The following is a 13,946-nucleotide window of genomic DNA, read 5'->3' as shown; positions in this document are numbered from 1 at the left end:
CGCACGGTAAAAATCAAACGTCAGTACTCTGTATGGCAGGGGCTTTAGCTGCTCGACCTACGAGCAGCTAGACGAGCCGATAGATTGGAGCCGCTACCGTCATGGCAACGCATCTCATCCCTGCCTCTTTTAACACCCTGTCCCTGTGCTCCAGGCTCTTGGGGCTGCACTGAGCCCCCATCGGTCTGACGCATTCTAACCCTCACTTCCATCATTTCGATCTCTCTTGGTCCGGCTTAATGATGAATTGTCAAGACTCTCAAGATCTGGGACACCTAGGACATTCTTGCTTCCGGAGGAGCACAGTGCAGACAACATAGCAGGTACTTTGAAATGTAAATCTCCATCTTCTCCAAAAACGACAATGTTTTTTTGAATCGTTCTTTCTTCCCATACCTCCATGGACAAACTTTCCATTTCTTAACAAATCATCAGATCAACATACCGACATATCCAAAACTAAGTTTCATAAACAGATCTGAGCTGAATATACATTCCAGCATTTCCAACAGGAAAAGAGGTCTTACAAACACAATCATTGGTAACAACATACAAATCAAGATATCACAGAGTAGGATTTTTCAGTGAAACTGAAAATGTTCCTGCCAGCAACTTTTCCTTCTGTCTCTCTCTGTGGCACGCATGGGTAAAGTCACACGACTCTGAGGAGCCGCCGGTGTGCCCTGACCCGCTGTTCCCCATCCCGGGATTCCATGGTAAGTTCGTGCGATTCCAGGGTCACATCTCAGGGTTAGAACATTACCTTTGTAGGAATATCTATACGTGCGTTCAACAAAACATCCCCCGACCTCAGCCCCGATCGAGGGTGATTTCTGAACTCTCAGTGACCCCAGACCTGACATGGAGGAAAATAATCACAGTGAAGAGAGGTTCGAGCGTTTGGCACTCGCCCCGTGTGAGGTGTTTCTGCACACCGTCCTGCTTAGTTCTCAACGTGTCAGGGCCCGAGACCCTGAGAGGTGAGTCACGTACCAAAGGACATTCACCTGGCAAGCAGCGCAGCTTCCAGCCCTCCAAAGCCAATGCGAGGAAATGCTGTCACAGATTTCGCCATATTTCTACCGACCTTCGTACAGGTCCATTTTCCCGTCTAAAGGGCACTTCCCCAGCATTGGGTCTGAAGCGACCCAGCTATGGCAGGACAATGGGACTCTTCTCTCACTGCTGCTCTGCAGATTTAAATACACTTTACTAGTCACTTTCACGTTACCACATGTATTTTTTTTCCTTACCAGAGAAAGATGTTATTGATCCCAAAAGGCCCCTGGCTCTTCTCAAGGACTCAGCTCTGTATCGGCCAGAAAACTGTTTTCTTTCTTGTCTTCCTTCGGTGGCACCTATGCCATCGGAGCCCCAGTCTCTGGTGTGCAGCTGGGAGGATGCTAATTCCCCAGGAGGAGGTTCGTGTCTCTGGACACCTTGTGGTTAAAGGGATAGTACAACTGGGAGGAGAGGGAGGAAATGCAGGGTCAGCCTCCTCGCGGGGTTCAGTGCCGAACAATGGCTAAGCTCCAGCCTATTAGCGGAATATTCTCGTCCATGAGGATGATATTGTGATTCATTCTGCTCACGTGGCCTGTCGATGAAGAGCAAGTTCCCTCTCATTGGCCGACATTTCTAATCAGCACTTTTCTCCTCCTGTAAAAATGCCTGTTGCGTGTTTACAGGCCGCAAAACAAATGACCTGTAAGACCAGTGGCCTGGAAATTCCTCCCCACTGCATCCCCCTCCTGAAGCTTCCACTCTCTATCCTGAGAAAGGAGGCACCTGTGAAACCTCAGACATAGGAATCAAGTGCCCCTTGCATGGACACTGCAGAGGTATATAAACAGTAATCGATCTAACCAGAGCGAGCTTGTGCATGGAGTTAGTTATTAACCCCACGCGCTCCGCCGGCCTAATAAATTCTCCTTCCTCTAACAAAGTGGTCTGAGTGTCTGAAATCTCCATCGGAATTCGCTACCTGGCCGTCATTTAAATAGAAACTGCGGTGGTCCAGGGCTGGGGCAAGGCAGCGGGTCGCCGCAGAGAACCTGCGAACGTGTTCCTCTAGGCTTTATTTGTTCGCTTACACTGAGTGTCAGCCTCCAGGTAGAGGCTGGAGGTGACCTGGCAGAGTTTGTTTTTCTCACCGTAGACTGCAGGGGCTGCGAGTACTTTCTGCCCTGTTCTGCTTGAATGTCTTCTTTCTTCCAATTACCTGCTTCCTGCTACGTTCTCCATCTCCTCTGCAGCCAGAAGCTGAGTTCTGTCGCGTACACCCTCCACGACACAGGTGATAAGAGAACGGAATGTGCAAAGTTGTGTTTTCTATAGCAGTCTAAGAACCCCTTACCCAGCTGTCACCCGGCAGGTACCAGGGGTGAATGGCTGGCAAGCGACAGCTTCTGCGTGTGTGTGTGCGTGTGTGCACGTGTGCATGTGTGTGTGTTGGGGGCAGGAAAGTATGCACAGAGTTCCGAATTTAAAATCTGAAAGCCCAGTTTCAAGTCCTGGCAATGCCACTTATAGGTTGGGTGACCTTGGGCAAGTCTCTTATCTTCTCTGAAACTTGATTTTCTTAACCCCCAAAATAAGGACAGTGATTAAAAAAAACAAAAAAAAATGGAAATGGAAATTATAAAAGGGAACCAGTCGGAAATGAAGAACACATCACCCAGGATGAGAAGTATATTCAATGAAATAAACAAAAGAATAAACAACATGAAGAAAAAAGGATTAAATGCTCTATCTAGAGGATGGGAAAGCTAAGGACACTCAATCAGAACGGCAAGAAAAAAGATGCCAAGACTATTAACACAATTTATGGAGCGTATGGGACACTCTTGAAGGTCGAAATATCTGTCTGATTGGCGTACCCGAAGGAAACCAAGATGTGGAACTGCCGTTTGAAGAAATGATGATGGAAAACTTCCCTAACCTGGTGAAGGAAATGGACATAAAACCCCAGGAAGCTCAGGGAATTCCAAAATTCAGGGATCCAAACAGGCCACGCCAAGACACATCGTAATTAGAATGCCAAAGGTTAAATACCACAGGACCATCTCAAATTGGCCCGTTCCTGTTTCTTGGAAGATATAGAGTTGTTTTTCAGGGACAACAGACCGAAGCTGTAAGCACGCATTTTGGGGAAAATATTGCAAATTGCTCTTCAGAGGAATCTTCTCGGCTCAGTCCTCCCGTCTCTCTCTCCTTCTGTGTGTGGGCAGAACTGGCTCTCTCAGGGGACCGAAGCTTTAGTAAAAGGTAACAAATTAAAGAAAAGGTTATTCCCAGTCGGAGTTCAATCTTTGGGCCTCACCTCTGCCGCTCGCGCCCCCCACTTATTCATCTCCTCCGGGGTTACCTGAGCCATTCCCACAGGCACGATCTCGTGGAGCTGTACTCCATCCTCGCGACGATGCTGGTTCACGCCCACTCCCCAAGTGAAGGACCCGGGGCCCAGCGAGCAGGGTTCCCCTCTGCAGGAGCAGAACTAGAACTCACACGCGTGGCCTTGAACTCCAAACGTGAGCCACTGGTCTCTGCAACCCTCGGAGACTTCCTTGTGGGTAAAATGACGTGACTCCTGTGTTTGTTCGTTTGTAAGAACGACTTTTTACTTGTAGTCTTATTTACACAGATGTTTTCCTTCGCGTTCATTTCTTTAAAATTTAAATAAAAATATAGGAGTCATTCAAATGAAATTCTGTACCACTACTAGAATTAAGAAATTAATTTTAATTGCCAGAACCTGAAGAAACTGAAAAGCAAATACCACAAAAGCACACATTATTGCTGTTTTAAAATCCCATTTGGATATAGTCGCCTGCCAAGGATTTGAGACTAAGCTTGGTCTCTTTTCGTTGAAAAGGGCACTTAAGCTTTCGTCACTTACATAATACTATGAAGATGTCGTGTACTAAACAATTCTCACTTCTCCGCGGCTCACACCAACACACATTTCTCCGGGAGGCTGAGCTTCAGGGTGTGGGTTGGGGTCACGTCTGCCCCGTGAGGCTTTCCGGCCTGGGACCAGTGTCCCTGCACAGCATGCTCCTCTCATGGTCAATGGAAGAAGCACCAGAAATCTAGTCGAACCCCATAAGTGCATTAAAATCCTCTGCTTGCACCATTCCTGCTAAAATTCTGTTGGCCATAGCAAGTTACAGGGCCAAGCTCGACCCCATGGAGCAGAGGACTATATTCCCGCCTCGTGCAGGGCTTGAGGGTGGGTGGGTTGGTGGGTAGAGAGGGAAAATTTGCTGACTAAAAATATACTCCGCCACGAAGTGATAGAGAAGCGGTAAACTGAAACTTTCTAGTTGACTTAGTTGAAGAGAACCGGGAAAGCATAGGCTTAACCCACTCACGATTCATCCTGCTGGTGACCTCACTCTGGCTGGGAACAAAAACAGGGTTCTTTTATCAAGGAACAAGGTGGTGGGCCGTGTGCGCTGGGGGACAGCCATCAGGTAGGTATATCTGTCTGCTAAGTCTGCTGTAACAAAATGCCACACACTGAGGGGCTCGAACAACGAAAGTCTATATTCTCACACTTCTAGAGCCTGAAGTCCAAGATGGAGATGCCGGCAGACTTGTTTTTCTTTCTTCTTTTGTTTTTCAAGCGAGGCAGCCCTTGGTTGACCTCACAGATTGCAAGGACCTTGTCGGCTTCCAATCCCTTATTTTTTATTTTTGAAATTTTTTACGCCTGTAGCACCTGGTCTTCCTCGTTGGTCTCCCATCCTGGCCCGACCCTGCTTAGCTTCAAGGGTTTTTTTGTCGTTATTGTTTATTTTTTATGGCTGAGTCACGGTGAGAGTATTTTGATTTGTTGGTTTTGTTTGCTTGTTATTTTTGATCAAGTGCATGTAGCAGCCCAGCAAACCTTCCAAGAGGAGACAAGTAAGGTACTCACTAAAATGACAGATTCTGGCACCACTGCAGCTGATGGCAGACCTGTTTCCCGGACGAGCAGCCTTGAAGCTGCAGCTCTCCATCTGCTTTCCTGCGCTTGGAAACCCAAACGAGGAGGAGCGGCCATCAGTGTAACCCTGGGAAAGCAGGGCTGGCCCGGACTGCCTTCTCGTGATTGGTGGGGACCTGAGGGAGGAGCAGGAGTTCTGGGCTAACCTTCCAGCCTGAAAACTTACACAGTTCGCTGTGCTCTCCCTCGCATAGTAAATGGCTTTACACCCGCTCCAAGCTTTTGGGAAGGGAGTGCTGGGAAAGTAATTGAGTCACAGGAAGGACTCGGTTACTCAGTTCCAACGTGGAGTTGCTGGAGCGGCTGGCCAGGAGAAAGAGACAAGGGCGGGGGAAGACGGAGGGGCTTTGAAGTGGAAAGGAAAGAAGTTAAGGGCTGCCGCTGAACACCTTCCAATGGATCAAGAGCCCCTACAACGAAGAGTTAATTTTCCAACCCCAAATGCACCCAGTGCTGAGGCAGAGAAACTCAGATCCCTGCGTAAGTGGATCTGATGCTCAAGAACGTGTCCGTTAATGTTTTCCTCTGTTGAGTTTAACAGCTAGTAGATTTATTTTTCCTCGCAAGGGCTGCGTTCCCTGCCTTAGTTTTGTTCCTCCGCTTAGTGGATAATTGACTTTATATGAAAACAGCTCGGCTGGGTGCAAGGTTCTTGCGGAAAATTTTCTTTCCCTCAGAACACTGTGGACCTTGTGCTACTGTCGTCTGGCATTAAATATTACTTTGGAGAAGCTCTTGGTCAATCAAGTTCATTTCTTCCAGTTTGTGCCTGTCGTATACTAAATTTTGCCTTCGTTCGTGGTTCCTAAGTCCTTCCGGACTCTATATTCTTGGAATTCCCTGAGTCGCAGGAGGGCCTTTGTTATTCATGAGCCCCTCGAGTCGCCCCTTAGTTCATGAGAGCAAGACTGCTCAGGATGAGGGGTCTGGTCACCACAAAGGTCAGCCAAGGGCCTGGAGCTTTGAATCTAGCCCAACCGTGGGGAGGGAAGTGGACAGGAGATCGTTTACTCATTAGCTACTTATTTATCATGCCTGCACAGTGAACCCCCCATTATAGCCCATGCAGCTGTCTGGTCATTGAACCCATGCACGAGCCGGTAGGGTGACCTTCCACGGGGAGATCACATGGACGATTGGCGTTTGGGACCCTCTCAGAAACTTCGCCTGTGTTTCTTGTCATCTGGCTGGTCCTGAATCATCTCTTCTGTAATAAAACTGAAATCCTAAGCATAGCACTTTTCTGAGTTCTGTGAGTTGTACTAGTGAATTAACATACACCAGGGTTTTGGGGGACCCCCTGGTTTTGTAGTCTGTGGGTCAGGGATGTGGGTGGCCCGGCAACCCTCAAACTCACAGCTAGCATCTGCAGTCTTGCAGGGGGCTGTGTCCTTAATGCTCTGGGGTCTGATGCTAAGCCCAGTGTCAGACTGTGTTGAAATGCAGCATCGTATTGCCTTCCTTATTCTGCCCAGGGGCTTATGTAATGCTTTATTCGTAAAATTAATTAACTTCAGTTAGCGACACTGTGATGTTGTTAGTTCTATACCAGACCTTACCTGGAATAGAATATGGCCGAGTCTACAGTCTTTCTTCTGTTATGTTACTTTATGGTCTTTCTCTGTGATAATTTCTGCCTTCATTTTTCGTGACTTCGGTCTCCATGTGAATGATCCATTGAACAGCCTGGCGTTTCATTCCTTGATCGCCTGCCTGCCGATGACCTTGTTCCCACCCAGCCTCAGCCACCCATTCTCTCGACCGTACCCTCAACCTTCTCCTCACCACCAAAGTACTTCCTGCACAGTCTGTTGGAACGTCCCATGTTGAGACTAATTGCCCGTGTCTTGCCAGTTCATTCCCTTTTAATATCCTTATGATAATTCCACTACGACCTTCGGTGCACGCACTTGAACTGTGCCTTCTTCGTACCCTCACTTACCTCTCGTCCATCTCGAATCCTACGTACTCCTCAGCTCCTCCGCACTGCTCTTCCTCACGTCACTCCCCTGGCAAAACCTAACTCTGCAACGCTCGAGATAGCGCTCTGCCTATTTGGGGCCTGCACGTGAGTGGCTTACCACGGTTCTGGAGAAGGGCGCTTAGGCTGTCGACGGTACTCGCTGGTGGCCTTGAGGAAGCCAGGTGGCCCCCCCTCACTGCCTGACACCCCACTCCGTTTCCGGAGCTGGAGACAGCCGTTTCACACCTTCCCCTATTTATGAAACCGCCACGTCTCCTCCCTCCACCTTATTTCACTGAGACTTATAAGTCGCCAGAAGAGACGCCCCTGCCCCTCAGCCCTCGTCCACCCGTACTCCTCCAACTCTGCATTCCTTCCTGTGCCAGTGAACGAGTTGTCCGAGCTCCCAGCTTGGGCCCGACTCTGCACTGTGCACTTGACATCATCCGCTCTTCCCTACTCAAGGACATTGCTCTTTCAACGACCCCTCCTGTCTCCTGAGTCCTCAATTCCTTCCTCATTTTTGGACTAGGAGTTGTAGTTGAGAAAGACAGTCAGCCGCAAACACGTGCCGATGCCTCTCATATTAAGACAAAGTGTCTCAGGCCATTCGTCCTCCTCCACCTCTTCATTCTTCTTGTCTTGATGGTGAATTTCTCAAAATCGTTCTCTCTCCTTCTGACCTTTGCTTCTTTATCCCGTCTCTGTCTGTCTATCTCTGTCTCTCTCCCTCATTGTGGAAAATTTTCAAACATCTCTACGAATTTTTATAATACTACAATGAGCCCCTGTGTATCGGTCACTCAGCTCCAACAGTTGTCAACACATGGCCGATCTTGCTTCTGGCAGACCTGAGGTTTGAACTTGGTTTGATTTTAGAATTTGGGCTCTAAATCGTATGAAGGTGGCAGGTATTAAGAAATCAGGTCAGCAGGAGACTGGAGTTCAGTGTCAGGACACTCATTACCTGAAGATGTTGGGTAACAAGAGAATAAGGCAGGAACCCCTGGATGGGCAGTGAGGTCCGAACACGGAGAGCATCTTTGGAGTGTCTCGTACTCGTGTGTGGGGCCAGGACGAATTCTGCACTGAACGTACAAGGAGAAGTTAAATGGCCATAACTTTGAAGTGTAGGAAGGGAATTTAGGTTAGGAAAGGTTAGGTTACTTAGGAAAGGGTATTTAGAGTGTCTTCCACCATTCCAGACCTGGTGGGCTCCAAACCCTTCTGAAATACGTGGAGCAAATAGGTGAATCAGAATAAAAGGCAAATTCCTCAGTGCACCTTTATCCACTCCACAGTGTCACGTGCCCCTCTGTACAATGCCAATAATCCTCCTCTCAAAAAACACTCGTATATAGGAGCTGGGGTGGGGGTGGGGAGTGTTACAAGCCACATCACTGCCCCTGGTGCCCAATGATAAACATCAGTCTACTGACCATGACTGGTGACCTAAAGAGGTGAAAGTTCACACAAATAGAAACTTTTTACCAATGTTTTCCAGAATTACCAAGGAAATCTCTGTCTTAATGAAATAAAGATGTACTCATGAAAAGAAAGGAAAAAGTAAAATAAACAAAGAATAATAACCAAGAATAAGCAAAAGCTGAGTTAGAGCCAGACAGGGGTCTGGTTCAGGAGAAAGTAAGTGGAAGTGTCATCTGTGGTTGCCACAGGATGAGGGGGCCAGTTTCTGAAATTCTAACATCTAGAATGGGGGTTGGAGTATCCCATAGTTTTCTCTCCTAATACGGATGCTCCTGGCAGAGTCAGCAAACATGAAATACGATAAACTGAGTTTGGTTTTCCAAGTTTGCCTCCTGGTTTGCATTTCCAGGAGAACTCAAATATGGCTGGGGCTCAAATGAACTCGGACCTGTATGCTAACTTTTAAGAAGCTAGTGCCAGAGGGCAGTGTTTGGGCAGCTGAAATCGGGCCTTAGAAGAGGGAGATTCAAGGGGAGACCAGGGCTCTTCCAGCTCTCCTGACATGGTTTCATGGGGTCAGGACTTGGGTGTACTTTCCTTCTTAAGGGCATGAGTCTTAACCTTTTCCTTTTATTACCGTATTTTGACTTAGTTCAATTCAAAACCATTTTGGAGCACCTGATATGGATGAGGGACTATGCTACGCACTGAGAATGAAAAGAAAAATAGAATGAGAGTCTCAGCCGGCTCTCTCTGTGGTTCCCGACACCACAGCAACGCCAGTGTAATGAGACCGCTCCTCACATCCACTGAGGCTCCAGAAATATATGCTATGCAGTCTCCACCAGTGACACTCTGAAAAGTAAAGCTTGTGCTGTATACATAGGCCGAAGCGAAAACAAGTATTGACACAATTTTGGGAAACAGTGGTAGATCTGAGGTTAGGACCAAACGGGAGGAATGTGACGGCCTGTATAAACCAAGTGCCCTTGGAACAATAATTCACCAAAATGTCACTGTCACTTGTTGTGACATCGCTCTGAAACAAATGTGAAGAAGTGGAGACAGACAATATTTTTGATAGTAATAGAAATATATTTTACAAATAAAAACGTTCCCATAGAGACAACTTAATGTTAAGAAGTCTGGCTAAGTTTCCTTGTAGTTTGTATTTCTCGTTCTGATCATCAGATTTCTGACTTCGTTGAGTTCTTTGTCCTTGTGTCCTGTTCTACTTGTTACCTCTGGAGTCTTGCAACAGGAGTACTACAGGAAAGTCCACTGATTATGCACATTCCCGTAGGAACCAAAAACTAAGAGGGATGGTTTGGAGCAATATTGGCCGGTAAGGGCAACATGAGTTTGCAGTGTGTCTGGCTTTGCCAACGGTCGCCATCTCAATACTTGGGACAATCCCCAGCGCATGGGTGCTTAATAAATATTAACTGGTGAATCAATGAACGTGAATAAGTTAAATGGTCTATTGCAAACACAGGCTACGTCCAGTTGGCGACCGGCATCTAAGTTTGCAGGCCGGCTCCTCCCGCAGACCACATCTCCAGGGAAACCCCTCCTTTCAGTGGCGAGGGCAAAGAAATGCCCGCCAATCTTCGTGAGGGGCGGGCCGCGATCTTTGACCTTGAAATGCTAACACCCTGCACTAACACCCATCTCTTCTCGTTATCAGCTACGGTGCTTCCCACTTAGATATTGCTTCCTGCGGTCCAGGCGCTGTGTCCCTCAAGCTCCGTCAGAAACATTTACTTCTTTACGACAACCTCGTAATGGTTGCGAGGACACGGGGCGTTAAGTAGGTAGATGGAATCAGTTCACAGAGACAGACGTGGTTCGTCCTCGGGGTTTTAGCCATCTTCCCCCCGTCTAAACACCATGGCTGTATTATGTGTTTGTCCTAAGCAGTGTCTCTGTAGTAGTGGGTTTACTTTTACTGAGAACTAGTTATCCAATGCACATACAAATACATTTGAAAAGTGAGAACTTTTGTACCAGTGAGTGCCACCTTAAATTCAATTATCCCATCACAGTTTGGAAATCATACTCTTGGCATGGGATCTAAGGCACATATGAAATGCCCAAGAATTAAATGAAGGAGCACATCACAGAGGGAATTTGAACTCATGTGCTATCATTTACTGGCTCTGGGGCTTGGGCACGTTAATTCTGCTGAGCTAGATAAGAGAATAATGATAGCACTTCATAAGGTTGGCTAAAGAGTTGCTTATGTACATAAAGTACATCCCGGTATATGGCAGAGTCTCCATAAGTGTGTACAGTCACTCCTAGTGCCGGATCAGCAACTCAGTTATGGGGCAGAGAACTGGGCAACAGCTATATGTCCTGTGTGCGCTGGTGCCTTGAGCGTGTTCTTGAACTATTTCTGATCTCTCTTCCTCAGTAGGACAGGAGTAAGGGGTTTTAATTCCATAACCGTTTGGTCTAATCTCACCTAAAGGAGAGTGACATAGTAGGCACAAAGACATCTAGCGATGGGATTAAGGTCCACCCCGAAATGATTGATGTGGTGAGCACATTTCCCTCTGTCCCAGACTGTCAAGATGCTTTTGAAAACATTTTTCAAATCACATGTACCAGAGTCTGAGGGAACACCCTTCTTCCTCCGCATTTTGGAGGGAGCGATGTCTCAGTCTCTCCATAAAAAGCTTGATCATCAGTATCGAGCCATCTGTCACTGGGGGTTTCACATGAGGAGTTAATGATAGCTTTGAACATGAGCTGTTGTGGCATTTCTGCCCATTCGTTTTATGCAAACAGTTTACAGACAAGGATCAGCAGCCCTCTGGAAGTGAGGGCGAAGACGACGATGTGGAGGTGGCCCTGAAGAAGGAAGTGGGCGACATTAAGGCGTCTACGGAGATGAGGCCAAGAAGATTCCAGTCAGTGGAGAGTGGAGCACACAATGTTGTCTTCATCAGGACTCTAGGGATAGGTGTGTCCGACTAAAAGCCTTGAGATTATTGGACCCGCCTCGAGCACACTGCCTACAAAATGGCCTCATGGTTATGGCTCACTTAATCATTTGATGACATCCTCTGCACCAGAGCACTAGGCATATGGAGAAGAAAGAGGGGGTGGCGGACCCAGCACTGCCTTAGAGGGGGAACTTGGCCTTTCCTGTTCTGTGCGGAGAATTCAGGTTGAACAGGAAGCACATGCTGTGTCTGAGAGGGGCAACTGCTGCTCAGCCCCGCCAGTGGGGGGCGTGGCTCCGGACTGCGGGAATGCCTCCTGGGCGTGGCTCCGGACTGCGGGAACGCCTCCTGTCGCGACCAAACCTCCTGGTAGTTCAGAAGGATTTGGAAAGCTGGGGAAGTTTCTAGATTTTGAAATGCAGTTGGCTAACTTAGAAATATCAGAAACACTGAGCAGCCCTGCACAGACTCGTATGCGATCAGGCGTACTGCATCATGGTCTTGTCAAATCGAGGCTCCCCAGGTGTGAGGTTAGGACTCCGTGCAGACTTGCTAATGGAGCAAGTCAGTCTTCTTCAGTGACTTGCAGATTTTTGTCTTGTTTTTGTAAAAAGTGTGGACTCTTTAACGTTTCTTAATCTGATAGTTGCTATGATAGGAAAACAGTATGGTTTTGTCATTGGACGAATCAGACATCACAAAACTGGTAACTCCAGTGTCTTCAGGAACAGTTGTTTCTAGTGAAAGCAGCAGGAACGCTGAAGAGCTAAAACGTTAGACGCAGTATTAAAACATAGTAGGCGTCGAAGAAACATTAATTGGAAAACATGGTTGGTTAGACTTACTTCAAACTCATCATGATCATTTCCTCTATTCTACTGTCAACTTATGTCACGGCCAGTGAAAATTCATTTTAGAGAGTTTGAAGAGTCTTTAAAAATTGTCTGAGAACTTATATTCTTATTTGTTTGTCGTGAACTTGTTTTTTGTCTTCTCCTCTTAGAACCGGAGAAATTGGTGCATCATATTCTCCAGGATATGTACAAAACCAAGAAGAAGAAGACTCGGGTTATTCTGCGAATGCTACCCGTCTCAGGCTCGTGCAAGGCTTTCTTAGAAGATATGAAAAAATATGCAGAAACCTTTTTGGAAGCCTGGTCTAAGTCACCAAAGAAAGGGCCATTTCAGATTGTGTACAAGTCTCAAAATAACAGCCATGTGAATAGAGAAGAAGTTATCAAAGAATAGGCAGCTATGTTTCTCTTTGCGATTTTACGTCAGTCTTCGATGATAAATACTTGTTCTCATTAAGAATTATTTTTAAAGCTGTAAGACTTACCTTTTTGAGAGTAGAGCAGGTATATTGAGATGTTCTTAAACTAATATTAAACATCACTGATTTCAAGATGCTGGATGGGGGGTTTTCTGATAGGTAGACATTAATAAGTCTTCCAAATCAAGATTGAAATTTCTGAGGGAAGGAAAAATGCTCTCGTTAAATGTCCCGGGATTTCATTTACTTTTACGTTTTGAAGAGTTCAGGGAATTCGACGAGGTCCGTGTGGAAGAATGGACTTGTGTGTGTTTTGCTTTAACGAGTCCCAAACGGAGGGAGATGAAAGATGGTTTTTGTATCCATCGAGCTTCCCGTGTCCTTCTCCGCCTAAGTGTCTCCCTGTCCTTTTCGTTACAGGAATAGTTGGAAGCCTCAATTCGGAAAACAGAGTGGATCTTACCAACCCGCAGTACACAGTGGTGGTGGAAATCATTAAAGCCGTCTGTTGCCCGAGCGTCGTGAAGGATTACATGTTGTTCAGAAAATACAATCTCCAGGAGGTGCTGAAAGGTGCTGGGGACCCGGCCCAGCGTAACCCGAAGCCGGCAGCACACGCCGGAAACGGGAAAGCAGCTCACGTGCAGCCTGGGGACACGTCACATCCAAATGACACAGCAGAAGGAGAAAACCAGCAGCAGCCCGTACCCGAGGATAGTGAGGAGCTGGGCCAGGGGCAGAGGAAACCCGGCTCTGAGACACAGGTGGTGAAGGAGGGAGGAGCTAAACCTGAACTTGCAAGTCAAGTCCCAGAAGGCTCTAAGTCAAATGAAAATGACCTCTCGGAGAAAAAAAAAATCATTCGGTGTTGGAGGTGAGTTTCTGTGAGGCGTTGCTGGGATTCCATGTGAAATTGTGACTGCAAATAGTGTTTTTGAACGTCTGAGCTGCATAATACTGTGCTCAACGGTGGTGAGCAGTGACTGGGCAGCCCTGTGGGAGGCTGTTTAGTTAGCGATGTTTTCAGCCCGTGTGGAGGGCGCAGTAGCCCCACGGACATTGGGTTGAGCTCGGGGATGGCGTGGGTGATTGGTGAACATTCACACAGGGGAGGTTCCTGGATTCTTGTGAAATAAGAATATCTTTCAACCTCAGTGCTCACCCTCACGAACCGTGAGAGGTCCCTTAACTTGAGGGTGTTTTCAAGGGGACCTCTAGGGCAAAACTGAAAAAAGCCAGAAGAGCAAAGAGGGTTGCAAAGTAACATGTCCAGATGGAGAATCTTAAGGGGGTGGGAAACGAGCTTTTGGGGATGGGTTTAGTCGTAAAGGTTAAGAAGTT

At 47.2% G+C, this 13,946-nt stretch overlaps 3 long non-coding RNA genes across 6 annotated transcripts; 2 read left to right on the top strand and 1 right to left on the bottom strand.

Annotated features, from left to right (window-relative positions):
- Positions 1-928: 928 nt before the first annotated feature.
- On the bottom strand, positions 929-5,056 carry LOC120593219 (uncharacterized). 3 transcript variants are annotated; one of them, XR_005650317.1, is made up of 4 exons: positions 4,922-5,056; positions 3,899-4,091; positions 2,880-3,665; positions 929-1,597 (listed from the first exon to the last, which is right to left on the bottom strand). It is a non-coding gene; the product is annotated as an uncharacterized LOC120593219 (long non-coding RNA). The 3 variants fall into 3 exon arrangements; XR_005650318.1 differs by lacking the exon at positions 929-1,597 and having other exon boundaries at positions 2,697-3,255; positions 3,368-3,665; XR_005650316.1 differs by lacking the exon at positions 929-1,597 and having other exon boundaries at positions 2,697-3,665.
- Positions 2,184-5,721, top strand: LOC120593220 (uncharacterized). 2 transcript variants are annotated; one of them, XR_005650320.1, is made up of 2 exons: positions 2,184-2,296; positions 4,870-5,721. It is a non-coding gene; the product is annotated as an uncharacterized LOC120593220 (long non-coding RNA). The 2 variants fall into 2 exon arrangements; XR_005650319.1 differs by lacking the exon at positions 2,184-2,296 and adding an exon at positions 4,234-4,475.
- Positions 5,722-10,526: 4,805 nt separating this feature from the next.
- LOC120593217 (uncharacterized) lies at positions 10,527-12,384 on the top strand. Its single transcript, XR_005650315.1, has 2 exons — positions 10,527-11,349; positions 12,336-12,384. It is a non-coding gene; the product is annotated as an uncharacterized LOC120593217 (long non-coding RNA).
- Positions 12,385-13,946: the final 1,562 nt, after the last annotated feature.

This window comes from Pteropus medius, unplaced genomic scaffold (assembly GCF_902729225.1).
Source record: "Pteropus medius unplaced genomic scaffold, Ma_sr-lr_union100, whole genome shotgun sequence".
Taxonomy (NCBI): domain Eukaryota; kingdom Metazoa; phylum Chordata; class Mammalia; order Chiroptera; family Pteropodidae; genus Pteropus; species Pteropus medius.
This window is presented reverse-complemented; position numbering and strand designations above follow the sequence as displayed.